The sequence below is a fragment of the Sycon ciliatum genome, chromosome 13 (genome assembly GCF_964019385.1).
Source record: "Sycon ciliatum chromosome 13, ocSycCili1.1, whole genome shotgun sequence".
In the NCBI taxonomy this organism is placed as follows: Eukaryota; Metazoa; Porifera; class Calcarea; order Leucosolenida; family Sycettidae; genus Sycon; species Sycon ciliatum.
Genome location: NC_088655.1, coordinates 1,314,533 through 1,320,422, shown reverse-complemented (window position 1 = coordinate 1,320,422; position 5,890 = coordinate 1,314,533). Strand labels below are relative to the sequence as shown.

General features: G+C 46.7%; 1 long non-coding RNA gene across 1 annotated transcript; it reads left to right on the top strand.

Moving 5' to 3' along the window:
- Positions 1-1,175: 1,175 nt before the first annotated feature.
- LOC135829789 (uncharacterized) lies at positions 1,176-2,286 on the top strand. Its single transcript, XR_010555919.1, has 2 exons — positions 1,176-1,254; positions 1,943-2,286. It is a non-coding gene; the product is annotated as an uncharacterized LOC135829789 (long non-coding RNA).
- Positions 2,287-5,890: the final 3,604 nt, after the last annotated feature.

Genomic DNA, 5,890 nt, shown 5'->3' with positions numbered 1-5,890 from the left:
CAAACTCGAACGAGTCGAAGCGATCACGTGCACTACAAATTAATGAGTATTAAAATACCGGCATTTTACTACTCCTTGCTCCACAAAAATGTAATCTTGAGCGGCCCAAACTTCAAAAAAAAATTCCGTTTCAGTCTCCAGCAGACAACCTGGGTTCTTCACTACGGCCTAAAGTATGTATACCTGACCTGGATTCCGCTTGTTGTCATCTTCAGAGTGAGGGCAGAAGCTCAGGAGAAGCCAATTTCTCCGCTCTCGTCGGCGATACTGCGCACCATCTGGGGGTGCGCAGTTCACGGAAAGGAGCGCCTTTTTCAAATTTTTGAAGATGACGACGACACCGACAGGATACTCTTTGAAATGTAGAATTGCATTTTCGTTTGGTAGTTGCATAGTAGTTGCGTTTCGCGCTGTTTGAGTGCCTCCTGCCCACCGCTCACAGCATGGTAGACACCTTTTGACATGATGGAGGAAGAGGCCGTGGAGCTTCTTAGGCCTCGTCCTGGGAATGGCGTTGTATCGCGGGAATTTTGCTTGTACCATTGCGTTCAATGCATCGCAGGAAAAGCAAACCCGATTTACTTTGCAGAGTTGGGAAACTTTCTTTGAAGCTGCTAAATGCAGGCAGGACGAGCTATACCTTCTTGTGCGAGAGCCACTGCACCGAGGAGAGCGTCCGCGGATGGTACCACCGCAAGTGCTACAGTACATGCACTAACAAAACGTTGCTGGGTCGGCTGCCACTTGGACGAGGCCATGACTGTTCAAGCCATTCTGAATTGGAGGAGATACATGTATGTGATGATTGGACACCATGTATCAGCAAAGCGTAGAACAAGGAGAGATGTACAATGATTGAATCCATCTGCAGACTTGTGCCTCATGACATGTGCATCTAGCAGAGTTGGAGAACAACGCAAGAATTTTGGCTTTCGCTCCAGAATGGCCCAGATTGCGTTGCAGCGGAAATCCACTATCAACGTCGGAGCATGCTACAGTGCCTTCACCCACCTGGCCACTATGCACCGGTAACGAAGTGGCAAAGGGAGTGACCAGCCGTCGTCCTACGAAACATTTGACAGCCTGGTGCTGTATATACAGTCCGAGTTGAAGTCTGCAAGGGCCTTGCCCATGAAGCTTCTCACGGATAAGTACAATAACTGCAAACGGCGCCAGCTTCGCCGACCATCACACTTCGCCTTAGTATCCAACTGTCATGCTGAAAAAGAAGATAATGAGCTACTTGGGGACCAGGTGAGTTCTTGGCATTGTTGAATGTGTAGACATAATTTGATCATGTTTTATTGTTTGGTCATGACCAAGGAAATCCAAATAACACATACGCTCAACTACAAGATCACATGATCGCATGTACACACCAGATCATGAGTCCAGACTCAACTCATGCACAGCAACTAAAAGCCGCTAAGTTCATTTCACACGCGCGCTCGGGAAACGGCACATGCTGCATGCATAACATAACACGATGCGCTACTATCATGAATGTCTGGGTGGCCAAGGAATGCCACAATGTGTATGTAGACGTGAACACTACAGTGCCTGACATCTACAACATAGGAATGTATTAAATGGAATGCAAGTGTTCATGCTCATGTAATGTGGTAGTCTTCTTTGGTTGAATTACGTTTGTGGCTGTTACACGTATTATTACGACCAGCTTGGCTCTCGCGCTACTTCACACGGTACACATGTAGGTCAGAATAAATCAGGGCTTGTGGTCCGAGTCAGAGTAATGTCCAAAGCTGACGTCAGTATTCTAGGCTGACTTTAAGCAAGAAGAGACAGAATTATAAACTGGTTGTTTTCTAAACACAATTGTATAGCCCGTGATAACGCGGACATGCTTCCCTTTTTTTTAAGGATCGAATTTCATTGGCGTGTTTCATTTGCGTTTTGTGTTTGAACTGTGTGTTTCCTTCAGCAATTGACATGTATGGTAAGTGGCATGGGTATACAGGCGCACTCTTCACGGAGCAACCACTTGTCTGTGTCGTCTGCAAACGGTCCGATGGCCGGTAATACCCAGTCATTGCCGAACAGTCATACTAGTAACGCACCTGGCCCGACTCCAACCATCCCAGTCCAGCCGGTCGCCGCAGATTTCCTGCCCGCATCCACGTCCACTCCGCACCCCAGTGTCCGGCAAGAGAACGGGCCCAATGCCAGGAGTTACGACGGGCCCACTGCCAGGAATTACGATAGGCTCACTGCCAGGAGTTACGATAGGCCCGCTGCGATATCCGCTGGGCTTGTCCCCGCCAATGTCGTGTTGCCCACTCATTTCGGCTTCAAAGGATCCGCTACTCCGCCGCGTCAGGTGAACACCAGTGGATCAGTTTCATCTCTGGGTACTACATCAGCCTCCAGTACAGATGTGTCGGCTAGTACGGCTTTGACTACAACCTCGGGTGCGAGGCAACCAGTGGCGGCTGCGGTGTCTTCTACAGCGCCATCTCAGCCACAGTCGCAGCAGGTTCTTGCTGATCTCTAGCGTGCTATGTGGTGTGTGCGCGCGCGGACGCGCACACACAATGCCATGTGTTGTGCGGTGTGTGTGCGTGCGTGTGGGTTTTGTGTACGTGTGTGTGCGAGCGCGCGCACAATGCCATGTGTTGTGCGGTGTGTGTGCGCGCGCGTGCGCGCGCATGCACACAATGCCATGATGAGGGTGAAGGCAGTTTCGACAGTGGATTGGACTGTAAGTCCGACTGTGAATCGGACAGTGAGTCTGAAAGCTAAGGCTGGTGGACCGCACTATTGAAGTTTTTGAATTGATTTGAATTTGAATTGTACTTTTCAACTCTGCAGCAAAATTTGCTGTTGACGAATACACTACTGCGCTATTATTTACAACATCTTCCATATCGCTCGTTTGCTAAGATCAGCTTATGATCGCTATCACTCTGCCGTTTTCCGGTGTGCTTTGCTTCGCTCGTGCTAGCTCTCTTCCGCTGGTGTTGTCGAGATAGTGTCCCAATAAATGAAATCCTCTCATACGAAAGATCCATGTTTGGGGGTGATTTTGGTCAAATTTTACAACAAATCAATCTGTGCCATCTCTAATCACCATCAATAGGAAATGAACGCTCGGCAAAGGGCAACCATGATCTACAAATCATCCAAACACAAGAACAAATTCACATCGACTGCACTAATTTTCAATAAAATATCGTATCACATGCTGCCAATTTCAATCAAGGAGTCGTAAAATAACGTAAAATAACGACTTCCGTAACGAAACCTAAAATTGGTTCTCCCCAGCTTATGCCCTAGTTCTGGACATGACAACAAGCCGTTTCGACATCCCTAGGACATGGTCTTTCCACCCATGCGAAGCTCAGGTTGTCTGCTTGAGACTGAAACGGGACTTGCAAAACAACGTCTTTTAGATTTGGGCCGCAGGACTATGTGCTTCGCTACATGTATACAATCAAGTGGTAGATCTAGTAACGAGTGTGGTTGTCTACATAGTTATTCGTTACTGCCACATTTTAGTCTGCAATCAGTCATGTAGAAACTGATGGAGATATACAAGACTCTTGATTATGATTTGCTGGTTGTCCGTAAACTGTGTGACGTGCAGACTGGATACGAGGGTGCGGGATAAAAACGTTGAATCTATCCATGTCATCGGAAAACAGTGAGAAGGAACACATTCATTTGAAACATGTCAAAGTGAAAGGAGGAAAAATAGGATCCGAAAACCGGTAATGCGACTAAGAGAAAGCAGAAAAGAGAATGTGATGCGCGCTAAGATAATAAACCCAAACATGAAATTCACCGCTGAACAACTACATGTCCAAATGTAGATCAGGCAGGGACAGAATGACTGTTTAAAATATATACCAATTAGGCAATAGTTGTGTATTTGTATTTCACTATTTCCTAGTTACAATCAGAGTACATGATAGACGATTCAGCCTGGCTCTGGATGTGTCCATTGTTGACTTGTTTCTTTGCAAAGAGAACACTTACATTGGTGATGATGAAGAGTTTTCTGTGTTATCACTCAAACATTTGATGTTGCAAACCTTGATGGTGAGAATGAGAATAGTGGTGCGAGAATGGCAAAACGAAACACGTCATCGAATCCATGAATTCAAATGTACATGTGTGGCTACTTGGTCCGGTAGGAAACTATAACGAAGACGCTGGTACAAACCTGGGGGAGGGGACGTTCCCAAGGCAACACTGTCTTAGGGAAAACCGAAGCCGTGAAGGTAGGTACATGTAAGTGTGACATGATGCACCTATTTCTGATGTGTTGTTCAAAATGACAATGTTTCTACTTTTCACGAACCATGACACTAGAACGTAATTGTGTGTGAGAATGTTACAGGCTGATTCGATTGTGTGAAAGGATTAGGGGTGAAAGTTGGCACTGAGATCCCGAGTTCGAGTACTCTGATTTTCTCCGATCGAATATTCGAGTATTCGAGTATTTTTCATCTCCAAAACTTGCACACCAAGGGCTTTAAAATAACATGATACGACCCTGATTGAACCGAGTAGCAGTCATTTTTCTCGGGTATATTGGTTGGTGGGTCATTTGGGCTCTCTCTACTCGTGAACAAATGTTCACCACACAGCCTGCACATCACCATCTGCCAACTGCTGCCCTGAAACTGCAGATTTCTGTAGTAAATGCATGTACCATGTATGAACGAGTACTCTGATTTATTCCGAGTACGATTATTTTTGAAAAAACCGAGCGAGTACTCGAGTACTCGGTATAATTGTTTCACCCCTAGAAAGGATTGAAAACCAGTCCATTGAGAAACAAATTCGAATCGTCCATCCCACACATTCCACTAGCCGAACACCAAATCCAGTCTGTTCGTCTGTGATAGTGGTCCAGTACAGAAGACTCGCACCAGTACAAGTTAGCGAATGTAGACCAGGCTTGAGTGACACATCAGTGACAACTCTCTCTAGCAGGTTCGCTGTCACGCGACGAAGCTCATTGTAAGGCATTATCTGTTAGCCAACAGTGCTGCAGTAAAGTACGTGGTCACATTGAATAGCTACACCCCCCCCCCCCCCCCCACACGCACAGGCTGACGGTTGGCGACAGGGCTGCCATACCACAGAACAAGGCCATCTCTGCATTCACTGTTTGACAGCTAGAACCCATGAGCCTTCAGGGGACGGCAGGTTCATGGTTAGTCAGCTGAATACTCCAGACTCGCGGACCTGGTTCATGGCAAGATGCAGACTTTCCGAGAATGTGCTGATGACACAACGTCACCGTAGCAGAAGCAGCAGCACCCTGAATATGGGCTATCTCCACTGTCTACCTTCCTTGGTGTTCATATGACTGACGGTGGTCAGCGAAGTTCTAAGCTGTGGACATTGAGTCATGATGTTGTAGAGGTGAGGGATGGTGAGGAACGATACAGCGTACCCAGTTCAGTGGGATCAAGCATACCAAGACAGCCTTCTGGACATGGGAAAGAGAAGAGATGGTGGAGACCAGTGTGAACAGGTTGTTCTGTCAGGTTTGTTAGATCTTTGCATGCGGGTGACATGCTCTACGGGTGTCATGACTTGGACACGCTGGAAACCATGCGTCTCTGTAAGTATGTATACTTGGTGATGGTTTGGCCTGGACATCACTATTTATGTGGTTCTGTTCAGTTACAATCTTCACACACTCACTGCTGTCCCACTCTGCATATACTCACTATAATGTATGCTGGACGACACTTGCAATAGTAGACTTAAAATAATTTAAGACAATAGATTGCCAAGTTTCAAGATCAACATAGTCATTCGGTAGAAGACAGTACCTGCCCGATTCCGTCCTGTGATGTACCGTCACGTGACACCACTGCAGACTCTATCTGGATGCAATGTAGTGTACAGATGT